The 13,253-nt window shown below is 52.1% G+C and overlaps 1 protein-coding gene across 1 annotated transcript in view; it reads left to right on the top strand.

Annotated features, from left to right (window-relative positions):
- The window catches only part of TOMM22 (translocase of outer mitochondrial membrane 22), a 114,916-nt gene that overhangs the window by 10,596 nt on the left and 91,067 nt on the right, over nucleotides 1-13,253 (top strand). The window lies entirely within an intron of this gene.

Below are 13,253 nucleotides of genomic sequence, written 5' to 3'. Positions count from 1 at the left end.
GCCCAACACCACTCACAACTTTGCTGCGAGAGGCAGGCCCGTATGGGCACTGAGCGAGGTGGGATCTGCCAGAGGGGGCTCCTGGAAGGACGGATCTGAATTGGATCCCAGGAGAGTATGCTCTCGGTGTGGCAGGTGGGAGCGGAATTTGGGGTGACGCTACTTGGCAGGCGGATGCAGGGTCTGGGGGGACGGTGGCCATGCCAGCTCTCCCCCTGTGCTGGCTGAAGTGGCGTGAGGGAATTTGAAGAAATTCTGAACGTAGACACAGCCCTTGGGGATGAAATCAGAATGTGTGTACGGACACTTCAGCTACCTTTATTTTAATCATTTAGGGCTTAAAATAAGAAGTCTTTAATTAGAAACATTCCCTTAATTGAATTGTAATCAAGCTTTTAGTGCTGTTAGCCTGGCTAACCATGTGATCTAATAACACCCACCTTCTTTTCTCCAAGCATTGCCTAGTTACACCTCTTCTTATGGACTGATTTATAAGACGGAGCCTGGGCCAGAGGCTGCTGGTTTTGGCTATGTGTGTAGCAGCCAGTGCTGCAGGGACCCTGTCTCTGTCAGGACTGTCAGTGCTCTGGTGGTACAACAGGTAACTCCTGCGCCAGTGTCTTAAAAAAAGGTAGGTGTTATGTATAACATAAGCAGCTGGACCTCAACGAGAGAGGTTGGGTTTGGGTTGGGAAAGGAAGAAATTTGAGGGACAGGCAGAATCCATGCTCACAATCTATGCTCAATTATCTCCATTCTTCTCCAGTTACCAAACTGGTGTGCAGCAGTAGCCACAAGCATCTTTTCCTCTTTGTGCACCTCTCCAAAATATGAACATCCCCTCAGGTCTAGCCCTGTATTAGGCACCAGAATACAACAACAAAGACACATTAAGGCTTTGTTTAAACTACAGCACCTGGAAGGCTGTCTAACCTCCCAGACCCGTTAGTGAGCCGCAGCTGCACTCATAACCCCATGCCAGGATAAGACCCCAGGAGGCCTCACCTCATCCCTTCTCCCTGGTTTGCCTGGGAAGGATCTTTGGGTGTAGAGCATGGAAGGGATTCAAGGCTCCAGCCGAAGCCCTTAGCTCAGCAGCCAGGGGACTTGCACCCGGGCCACCTCATGTCTACCTTTCATGGGGTTCAGACATGGCCAAAGCATCCCTAGATGATGCAGGGAGTGCTGCTGCTGAAGGCAGGCAAGCAGAAGACGGGTTACACAGGGTGGGTCTGCTTGCAGGCCCTTTGGCTGCTGTCCTGTTCACGTGGGAAGGTCCTCGGGCAGTCCCCAGTGGCTCACACTGCATCACCCATGGCAGTATGTCTTGGGCTGAGTCTTGTGGGCTGATGTATCCAAGGGGGCTATACCTCACTGGACACCCACCCAGCCTCAGCGCTGCCTGCCATGTCATTCCTCAGGTAGGAAAGGAGATGAAGGGCTAGAGTTGCCCTGTTTAGTCACAGTGTCCCTGTTGGGTGGCCTTCCAGTGTCACCGTGTATGATATTCATAGCACCTAGTAAAACTCGTGGGAAAGCTGAGCTCCAGTGACCTAGGAGACCTGAGACAACTGCCAGGTTGCATTTGGCAGCTCTGCCTGATCCACAGTGAGCAGAATCCTCTTTCACCCACTATCCAGAGAGGGACATGCTGCTTTGAAGACCAAAGCCACCTCTTCACAGACACATGCCTGTGCTAGGGAAGTGTGAGGAATCAGGGAAAAAGCAGAAAAAACTTCAGCTCTGTGCTGAAGTTCTACTTCTGCAAGGCCAGTGAAAAAAAGCAAGAAAAGATGAAAACAAATGCATTTCCACCTGCAATTCAAGAGCACAGGCTCCCGAGGAGGCAGGTACCTGTGACGTGAAACATCCAACAGGCAGAACAGAGTTGTTCAAAACATTAACTCACAGTTTATTCAGAACATGCAGTCCCCACTCAAAAAAACCCCATGATTAATGTTCACAGGGTCTTTTTTACGGGACGCATACTCTAGTTTCTCAATACTTCCCAAATAATAATAGATTTGCTGTTTCAATACTCATATCAAGCAAGAGAGTAGCGTTTTAGAGAGGACCCAGCATTCCTGGAGGAAAGGCCAAAGGCAGCCTGCAAGGTGGAGATGCTGTTCTGAGCACTTTGCCAGAGCGCTCTGCATTTTAAAGCCTTTTCCACAGTCAAGTGCAAGTCCCCATTCACATGCAGCAGGGAGCAATAAATACTCCTGCAAATGAGACGTCAGGATCCCAGGATAGCACAAGGCTACAAACAATGCCAAATGCCAAAAAAAATAAAACATAGCTAATAGCTACCTCTGAAAAGGTTGCTGTGAGTGACTCGGTCAGCATCAGGTAGGAAATCCGCAGCAAGGGCAGGGATCCAGGCCAACACACAACTGTCTCAGCAATGAGTCACTCCTTTTTCTTCACACTTTTGGGGGGGAAAAAAAGAAAGAAAAAAGATGATGCTGAGTCCCTGCAAAGAGCCTTCCTTCTTCGTGACACAGCCCAGACTCATCCAGAGCACCATCTAACCTGTGTGCTGCAGGTGTCCTGTGGAAAATAAATCTGCGGCCACATAATTAAAGACTCAACTGTAATTCATATGCATGAGGGCATTGAAGGGCAGTTGTACAGCCAGCCTTGGTGCTGCCATTTCTCAGTGATGAGAAATGTGTATTCTGATATAACAGATAGCAATAGTGGCCTGTTGTCCTCAGTGAAGAGCAGAGCTGGTGAGAGGTGAGACGCACTGTCGGGTGGCATTTGGGAGTAGTAAGACTTGGGAAAAAGACTTGGGAGAAGACTCTTGTTCAGGCACTGAAGAAATCTGTGGTCCCAGAAACACAAGCTGATATGGCTGTCCTCCCTGCTCCACTTGGCCCCTCCAAGCTTTACCACTTTTGGCTTCCCTTCTTCAGGTTTGTCACAAAGCCCTGGCCTCTGGGCTTGGCCATTGCCCCCTCCCAGGTCCACCTCGCCTGCCCTTCCCTGTCTCTTCCCCACCACAGCCTTGGGCCCAGTCTCCTGCCTAGACAGGACCAGTCTGGCTCAGGCTCAGCTGTGTGTCCTTGGCCAGTCAGTCCCAGCCTTCCCACCACATGCTGTCCCCCTCCACAGTTCAAGCCTTCCTGGGCAGTTGATTGGTGGCAGCAACCCTCCATCCCAAATCCCCATCTGTCACCAGAATCCCCCACTCTCCAGGCAAATGATTTGAGTGCTGCCTGCCTCCTCCCTGTCCACTCTGCCCACCCCACTGCCGATCACCTGTCCTCTGCTCTTCCGACTCCCCATCTCTCTGCCCCAGCCAGCTTGCTTTCTGCTCCCAGTTCCCCTGCTCAGCCAGCCCAAGTCACCCCAGCAGCTCCCGGGGAACAGCCCCAGGCCAACCAGTCCCGGCAATTCCCTGCAGCTCCCAGTCTCATCTGCCTCCTTGTCTCATTTGCTTTTCCCCAGATTTTCGGTCCTTTCCCTTCGAGTTTCATCCCTTCCCTATTCAAATCAGGGGCTTTCCTCCACCGGGCTTCCCAGAAACCAAAAGAGAGGTGGCCGGGAGCACAGAGCAGAGAGAAGCATTGAGGGATTCAGCCCAGTGCCTGATGCAGAGCAGCAGGATGTGACCCTAGAAGGGAAAGCCCTCCCAGTTTCCTTCAGCCCTGTTCCGCTGTGGGAAAGCCCATACGCCGTCACTCCAGCCTCAAAAGCCAAGGGAAGGTTGGGCAGGTTAGCAGAGGCTGAAATCTTTGTAGCTGTGAAGCTGTGACAAGTCTTCCTCCCACGCTTAACAAAGCCATGTAATTTGTCCACACTGGTGGGGGAGAGCAGCGGTGTTTCATGGAACTGGCAAAACACAGCCTCCATGGCACAAAACCTGATGTCCTGCCCAAGGCCAAGCCCTTGCCTGAAAGCCCAGAAGATCCACAGCTTTCATCCCTTGGGCCATATATATACTTCCTCCAGCCCGGGAAACCTAGTGGTGGGCCAACACTTTCAAAAAGCGCTAAATAAATGTGCCCATTTCAAGCTGAGGCAATCACTTTCTGTGGAAAATTTCTGCTCCAGTGATGCAACTTTGACAAAGTTATAAGCAAGTGAAAACAGGGGCTCAAAAGGGGAAGTGTCCTCAACCTTAATAATAGGAGCTGCTCCTGGCCACACCTGTAATTAAGGGCCTTTATTGCTTTTTTCCATACACTTCACCTTTTTTATCCTTGTGGTATTCCCAGCTTCTCTCAGTTTGCAACTGACTCTCTTTATTACACCCACACTGGCTTGCTTCGGTTAAAAAAAACAGAAAAAAACCCACAACCCAATGGAAAATACCCAAACAAACAGGAATATTCAGGTGCACCCTCAGAGCCATGTCAGGCCAAGGCAGATGTAGCAGAGGACCACAGGACAGGGCCAAGATTCCTTGGGAGGAGCTGGACTCAGGGCTGAATCAGCAGGATCTTGCTTGAAGACACGTAACCTTGTCCTCCTCACCTGCGTGCTGAGTCCTGGGCACCAAGACATCCGAGTGCCTCCAGGGTGATGGAAGAACCTGGCCTAGCAGCCTGGGTAAGATGCAGGGGTGCAGGGGAGGTACCACCTCTGCCTTGCCAAGTCTTGTGGATTCCTCCTCACCTTGAATGCAGCACATCTCCCTCCAAGAAACTGCAACCCTTGTATTTTTTGGAGAGAAGGAGCTGAACTGGTCCCTCTCCCTGTTTGGACTTTTGCCCCATGGCCACGTCCTGTGGCAGAGCCATCAGCTGGGGCAGCCCCGTCCCATCTTCCTGAAGGGGTGGGACCAGGCTGCTCTGCTCCCCTCTCCCTTTCTGCATGGCACTGGAGTTGGCTTTTGGAAGCAGTGTGAACTTCTCAAAGCCTCTAGTGAGAGGACGTGCAGCCCAAGGAGAAGAGAAACAACCCTGGGGCTCAGAGACACAGCCCTCTGTCTCTCTTAGGAACAGCGGAAGCAAAGCAACAGAGAACTGAGAATCCACATTCGTCCCTGTAGGAAGATTTGCAGGTCAGACCGAATGAAGTACAGAATCATAGAATCATAGAATCTTTAAGGTTGGAAAAGACCTTTAGGATTGCCAAGTCCAACTGTCAACCCAACACCACTACGTGTACTAGACCGTGTCCTGAAGTGCCATGTCTACACACTTTTTGAACACCTCCAGGGACAGTGACTCCACCACCTCTCTGGGGAGCCTGTTCCAATGTCTGACCACCCTTTCAGTGAGGAAATTTTTCCTAATATCCAATCTAAACCTCCCCTGGAGCAATTTGAGGCCGTTTCCTCTTGTCCTATCACTTGTTGCTTGGGAGAAAGACAGGTCAGCTGGGAAATGATTTGTGTTTGGGCAGCTGGTTGGAGGAGAGGCTGGATACAGAAGTACAGATAAGAAGAAGTCCCCCATGACTGGAGAAAGGCAAATACTGTATTATTCTTCAAAAAAGGCCAAAAGGTTGATCCTAGGAAATACAGGGTGGTCAGACTTGTCTGAGGCCTGGAGCGGATCCTTAGGAACACATTTCTGGATACATGAAGGAGAAGGTGACTGGCAACTGCCAGTGTGGATTTACCAAAGGTAAATCATGCCTGAACAAGCTGATCACCTTCTTTAATAAAATGACTGGATTTGTGGGTGAGGGTAGAGTAGTGGAAGTCATCTATCTCTAATTCAGCCAGGCTTTTAACACCATCCCCTGCAATGTTCCCGTATCCAAGCAAAGGTGTTGCAATCTCAATAGGTGGGCAAGCAGATGGGTGAAAAACCTGGTTGGCTGGTCAGGCTCAGGGGGTAGTGGTGAATGGGTTGTACTCTGCTGGTACCCTGTGGGGTGCCTGTCCTGGGACCTGTCCTGTTTAACATGGTTGTCAATGACCTGGAGGAGGTGATGGAGCACACCTGCCAGGCTTGCAGATGACACCTGGTTGGAGAGGGAAGCAGCCAACTTTCCTGAGGGCAGGGCTGCCTCAGAGGGACATAAGCAGGCTGGAGGGTTGGGCCTGCAGAAACATTGTGAGTTCAGCGAGGGCAAACACACCTGGGAATGAAGAGGCCCTGGCCACGGTACGGGCTGGGGACCAGCCAGATGGAGAACAACTCTGTGGGAAAGGACCTGGGAGTCTTGGTAAAAGACAGACCCAAGCTCTTCACAGTGGTGCACGAAAGGAGGATGAGAGATGACGAGTGTAAGTTGAAACAAGAGAGGTCCAGCTTGAATACAGGGGAGGTCTTTCTGTCCCCAAAAGCAGTCAGGCATGGGGAAAAGTTGCCCAGAGAGGCTGTGCAGTCTCCATCCTTAGAGGTTTACAAGACCAGATAAAGCTCTGAGCGACCTGGTTTGACCTCTTTGCTGACCCTGCTTTGAGCAGGAGGCTGAACTAGAGCTGTCCTGAGGTCTCTCTCAACCTGAATTATCCTACGATCCTATGATGCGCAGTGCCCCGTTTGTGTATGATGTGTATTTGGCAGGTACATATGTGCCACACGTGTCCATGGCAAGGGTGAGCTGCAAGGCTGTGTCCCGTGTGAAGGGTGTAGCTGAAGGGGTACAAGGTGTCACACACACGACGGGCAATGGGTGAGGAGCACACTGTGGCACAGGGAGCAGCTGAGGCAGTAGCTCTGTATGCCTGTGACAAGTGTGCCAGTTTTGCGCGTACCAGTGAGCTCGCCGAGCGTCATACATGTGCAAAGCGCGCTTGCCAAGGAGCTTGCGATGTAAGCGTGCAGTGGGAGCGTGCGGGTGCATGCCAGGGGAGCGAACATGTGGCCATAGTAGCGAAATGCGTGTGCAGCGTGCAGATACTGTGTGCGTGGGAGGGGGAAGAGTGGCGTTTGTGTGGGCTTGTTATTTGCAGGGGTGCAAATCAGTGGTAGCTAAAAAGCCTCCCATGTACGAGCATCTCCCATGCGGACTTGGAGGGTGGGGGGACGGGACGTAGCGCAGGCGGTTATGAAACTAGCTTGCCCAGTCAGGATAATTCACGTACTGCTGTGGGAGGGACAAGAGAGATAAACAACGCACGGGGAGATGGGAGGGCAGGGAGAATGGCTTAAAATGCAGCTTCCCAGCATGCCCTGGTGGATTAGTTCAGCATCTCAGCCCAGCTCCTCTTTAATTCTTATGCAAGGGGTTTCTCTGGAAGGGACAGCCTGTCCTCGCCAGCTGAACACCAGGCACAGGGCACCGATTAACAAAAGGCCATCTCACCACCCGTCCCACGCAGCGAAGGGTGAGAGGCAGCTGGGGACTCATTCCCTGCAAGGGCTGAGGTTGTGGATTTTCATTTCTGCTTTGCTGTTGCTCGTCAGGGACCTCAGAACATGCTCATCGGAGCCTGCCATGGCCTCCTGTTCACTTCTGGATGTGATTTGAAAGTACTGATTTGTATCTGCAAGGCCCCATGTAGGCTATTTTGGGGGAAGCACTGCAGCCCGATGGCTCCCAGTTCCTACATCTGGATGTCTGGAGGCCAAGGATGTCTGTCCATCAGAGCTGCCATTTGGAGTCATAGGCAGTGGTACGAAGGTGATGGGTGTTGTGCATGTACCTAGGGAGGTACAATGTCCTGGCCATGGCTTCACTGCAGCAGAGGACGCAGAATGGGCAGACAGCTATTCTAGGAACCACTCCTGGTTCATTTACCATTCAAAACGTCCCTGGCTGTGCAGAGAGGTGACAGGTTAAACTCACAGCAGCAGGTTAGATTCCTCCCTGTGCCACTGGCTGCTTCGTGATCTTGAGCAAGTCACTTTTTGCCTTGCTGTCAGCTGCTTCTGTCCCCTGTTGCTTTCTTTCTGGCCAAGACTGGAGACTTTATGGAACAGGAGCTGCCCCTTCTCTTGTGGCTGCAGGAGCAAGCACAATAGGGCCATGGAAGACCTGAGGGCTCTGGAGGCTTCTCCATGGGATAAATTATCAAAAAAATACAATCACTCAGAAATTCCTGTGTGTTTTTTACAAATTGCTCTTCCATTATAACAGCTGACAATGCATTCTGAGCTCGTGAGACCATCTGACCGCTGCAGGAGAGCTGTCTCTCAAACAGAGCAGCAGGGAGCATGCAGCTTCATCTGGCCAGTACAACTCCACCAACGCACCTTGTACCTCCTCTGCAGCAACTGCTGCCAGCTGCTCTCACCCTGACTTCCCTCCTCCACTGACTTCAGACTGCTCTGTCCCAACAGCCCCTGCCAACTCACCGAGCACTGCTGGTTCCTTGGCACTCCAGGGATCCGAATTACTTACCCCTGGCACTCCGAGTGCAGCCAGTCACCCCACTGCTGCAGCACTCTGCTCCAGAGCTGCTTCTCGTCACAGTCCCCCGCCACTTCCCCCACAGCCTCATGCAGCGCTGGATGGGTCACATAAGTTTCTCTATTCAAGGCAGCCTGGTTGCCAGTGAGCACAAAACTGTGTCCTGGAGAGCAAAAGGCACATGGTATAACCCAGCAGCCTGGAGCTAAAGGATGGCTCGGCTTTGTTTGCATTTAATCAACTCCTTCTGTGTTGCACCAAGTGTTCTGCTATAGGTCTGCGTCACCTGTCATGTGCTCTCACCCACTCTACAACTGATTCATTATTTTATCCCTGAGAGAAGCACGTGCAGGCTGCAGGTCATGTTATATATATATATATCTTCAAAGTCTTCTCTGGAGTTTCTGTGTCAACTCGTCCTCCTCTTTTTGATACCCTGGGAGTGGTCACCAGGCCTGTGTCGGGTCCCTGATAGAGATGGAGGGTCTGCGGCTGGGTGAGCATCTATTCACCTGTCAGGAGCAGTTTCAGGGTCCTTATTCTCTCAGTCGCACAGCATCTGTAACAAGGCTTTTTATCATACAGGGCTTCAGCTGACTCTTTCAGTGACTGTAGCACTGGGATATTCAAACAACTCTATCAATGCACTGCAGCCAGGGACCCGAATATTACCAGGTCCCAGGTTTCAAGACGTGCTATTTAAAATCTGGGGCCAGCACCAAAATAATCTTGCTAATTTCAGACGTCAAAAAAAACTTTTAAAGCTCAAATATCCGGTGTCTCACAGACTATTTCAGGATGGTGTTTGTGTCCATCCTGAATTTCTTTCCAGGCATCAGGGCAGTGAAATCACATGGCTCCTCTTAGCAACATGCGTTTCCTCTTTCCACGCTGACCTGACTTTGGCAGCCAGTCACTTGGGGTTTGTGTGCCCAGGCTGCTCAGGGAGCAGAGGCATTGCCCACACTAGATGCTTCTTTCTGGAAGAGACGTCTTCAAGGTAAGCAAATACACTAATGGCCCACTGACTGCTCTGCTGGTGTTGCTTTCCCCAGGAACTGGAAGAACTCTGGGAGCTGAGGCTCTGTGTGGTTTGCAAGCCAGGCTGTCATTATCTGATGTCCCAAGGGGGTATGAAAAGGCTGATTGCCAGAAGAGCTCTCAAGGCATTGCAAACCCTCTACCTGAGAGCCCTTGTGCTGGCGACGACACGTTTCAGTGGGGCATTTCTCCACTTCCATGCAATTTCACTGCCCCTCTCCCACCAAGGGAGAGTGCTTGCTGGCTGCCTGTGGCAGGGGACAGGCAGCAGCACCCTGCTACAGCCATTAAGTTGCATGTGCCACATTGAGGGACCAAATAATAAGAAAAGGGGAGCAAATCTCATACATTGAGCACATGCAACCACGCAGGGCTGTGAGGCATCATCTGAAGGGCAGGCAAGCAGCAAAGTGACAACCAGAAGGACCTAACTCCGAACCCAGATCGTCTCTGCCTAACTTCCCAGGGCTGGAGTGGCTTTGCAGGCTTCTCCCCAAGAAGAAATCAAAGTGGCAGTGGATAACTGAACTGCTTCCAAAGTCGGTGGCCGTTCTGTGAAAGCCATGGCCTGTCTGTCAGCCGAGCTGAGCTTTATCGCAGGTTATGGGTGCAGGGCTGGCGGTGGGTACCTGTCCCCTCAGAGCCTGCCTTCCCTCAGAATCAAACACTTCCACCCCCGACCCCCGGCTCTGACCCACGGCACCGCCCGGGGAGCAAGCCCCAGCTCCAGCCCCAGCCCCAGCCCCAGCCCCAGCCCCGCGGTGTCACGCCAGCGCCGGGGCCGGCGGTAGCCCTGGGCCAGCCCGGGTAGCCGGGACCCGCGGGGATGCCGGGACCCGCGGGGATGCCGGGACCCGCGGGGATGCCAGCCTTGCTTTCATCTCTAGATGGTGCTCTGAGGCCGGGCAACGGCCGGGCTCCTCCGGTGTGTGCCGTGCCACTCAGCCTCCCTGCGCGGCGTCCTGCCGGCGGGAACATAGCGGGACTGGGGAGGGCAGGACCCTGCTGACCGAGGCAGGAGGAGAAGCCTGTGTAGCCCCTCCAAGAACCTGCTACCGTCTCAGCTCCTCCTGCTGTGGCATCCCCCGGCTGTGGGATACCGTGCCATGGGCGGCTGCGTCAACAGACTGCCTCTCCTTCATCCCCATCCTACTGCTGTCCCCCTTTACCTGCCCCAGCGGGGCTGCCCCAGCTGGCCCTACGCTGCCCCACACTTTCAGCATCCCAGCAGGCTGCCTTTCCTCCTCTCCCCCTCCTGCGCAGCCAGCTATAGTCCGTCCTGGCTCTGTGGATTTAGCACAGGGCCGGTGCCTGCGGGGTTTTCCAATAGTGGTGCTCCATTAGGGCCCAGCTCTGCTCTTACCACAGGCAATGGCAAAAGTCCCATTGACTTCACGGAGGCAAGAGCAAGCCCTTAATGGCCTGGGGCTTTTTTTTCTGGTTTTGTTTTTTGTTGGGGTTTTTTTTTCCTTTTGTGACATTTAAAACCACGGCCACTTCATATTCCTTGTCCAAAAGCTGGGAGGGACCTCAGGCCCTCCTGCAAAGACAAAGAAGGGCTGCTAAAGCTCAAAGCGAGCGGAGGAGGCATTTTGCTGCACAGAGACCACGAGCCTGCACATAGCTGCTGGGCCAGCGCCATGTGCCTTGCTCTGCTCCTGGGCAAAACCTGGATGAAACCGAGCTGGTTGAAAAGGAACGTGTTTGTTCAGCAGCACGGACATTTTCAACACCATTTCCTGATCACGGAAATCCAAACCCATTTTCTCCCCGTTTCAGATTATTGTTGTGTTTCTTGAAAATATTTTTAGTCGCAGTGTGTATCAAAATGTTTTGCTGAGCAAGTTTTGGGTGAGTTGAAAGGTGCCAATGACAGTTTCTTTTCAAAAGGGTTGTCCAAAAGTGTCACCAAAAATAAAGCATGAAACAAGTTTCTCAAGTGTCATTTAAAACAACAACTGAAAGCTGGGAAGAGTGACAGCAGTGTAGTTAGTTGTCATGGGGTGGAGGATCTGAACCAGTGCCTGGATCTTATTCATAGGGAAAAAGTCCTTCCTCTCCCCATTATCTTTCTGGTGTTTGAATAGCTTTCAATAACGAGCCAAGGAAATCATTCAGAAGTAAGACAGGAAAAAAATATAGGTTATGGGCAGATAAACAAAGAAGCACTGTCTTCCTGCTGAAAAGCAAGCTGCCAGCCCCTCAGGATTAGGGGCAGGTCTTGGGAAAGCAGTCCCTCCATCAGATCCTGGAGGAAGGAGGGAGCCTGGGAATGTCATGCCCTGATGTGCAACAGAGGTGTCTTCTCTGGAGAACACAGGACAAGAAAGTGTCACTTACCTGAAAGGTGATGCTCCACATATCATTTGCAAAACCCAAAATGTCAGATGTGTTTACGGCTTGGAGAGTCGATTTGCAGACTCCTTAAAAATATCCAGTCTCCTTTATAGCAAACAGCCTTCCAAGGTGGATTCTCCTGGTGGCCTTTCACGGGCTGCAGAAAGGAGTCCCCAGCCTACAGCTGGAGTGGTGCTTGTTGAGAGGGATGCTGCTGTTGCATGGTATTTGTGTGTATGTCATTGGGTGTTTATGGGATGAAATTGTGATATAGGATGGGTAATGCCCGCAGTGTGGCATGCACGTGTAGGTACATGCAGTGGTGTACTTGGGTGCAAGTACTCTGATTTGGGCATGCAGGTACAGAAGTACCCGTGCAGAAGGATGTACGTACTGCTGCGTATCAGCAAAGCCTATGGGCATGCGTGCAGCTTGCAGAGGCAGAAGAGCACTTTTTACTGGGAAGAATGACCGCATCATGCCATCAGATGGGCTATGTGTGCCCAAGGAATGTGCCATTTTGGCAACATAAGCACAGCTGTGGGAAGAGCGCCTGATGGGCAGAGGTTTACCCATCATCTCTGTTCTCCTGCACTCTAGCTGTTCTCCTTCCCTCTGCCCCTTAAGACCCCTTCTTGATCCCCTGCCTCTCCCTTGGGCTCTCTCAACTCTAACAGTGTGATGGCGTTGCCAACTTTCTTCCAATTTTATTGTGAACAGCGAGGGTTTAGCTGGGTTTTCTTCAATGCCTTGTTCTCGGCTCCATTGTGATGCCAAATGTGGCTGAAAAGGGCCAGCAGGTTCAAACATACAGAGGGAGCTGAGATACCACTGTTCCCTTAGCCTTATTGCAATCTTTTCCCATCTTTCCCCCAAGAATCCCACCATCTGAAGCGAGGGGTGGCAGTGCTGGCTTGTGTGCCACCTCCACTGCCCCAGCTGTACATGCCCATGGCCCTGATGCACCCTAGCTGCCCCATTCTTGCCTGGGCTCCCTGCGTTCTCGCTCCTTGGAGATGAGCCTCCCAAGAGCTAACAGGCTGTGGGCACTTCATCTCCACCATGAGGCACTGCCATGTGCCTCTGAAAGATGCTGTACCTCTGTGAGGGGGTGCCCACCCATGTGGGTTCCCCCTCTCCTGGGAGCCACCACCCCAGTCTGTGTCCTGGATGCTCGTGTCCTCGCACAGAGTCCTTCTCTCTCGGTCCATTAGTTTGTTTCCACTGCCATGGCCAGTGGCAGGCACCCGGCTCTGAAAGCTAGATTAAAAGCCAGGTCAATACCAGTTCCTGCTTATTCCCTCTGGGGAACATAAATAAATAATAAAAGGAGGGAGGGAGTGATTTCTTTAATTAGCAATGGGGAAGAGAGGTGGGACAGGAACCCATGTGGAAAAACAAGGCTGCTTATCAAGTCATACATGGGAAAAGCCAGGAGACACCAGGATCCATGAGCTCCTGTCCCCACTCTGTGTCCGATGGGAGGAGACTGAGGCATCAGGAGCGATGCCTTTCCTTTCCCCCTGCCCTCTCCTGATGCTCTGCTCTTTGGATGTCACCTGTCTGCTCTTCTCTCATCCTCCCGCCGGCTCCTCTTCTGTTCATGGCAAGGCTTG

Source organism: Balearica regulorum, chromosome 1 (assembly GCF_011004875.1).
Source record: "Balearica regulorum gibbericeps isolate bBalReg1 chromosome 1, bBalReg1.pri, whole genome shotgun sequence".
Lineage (NCBI taxonomy): Eukaryota > Metazoa > Chordata > Aves > Gruiformes > Gruidae > Balearica > Balearica regulorum.
Note: the sequence above shows the minus strand (reverse complement) of the source record. Positions and strands in the feature narration are given on the sequence as shown.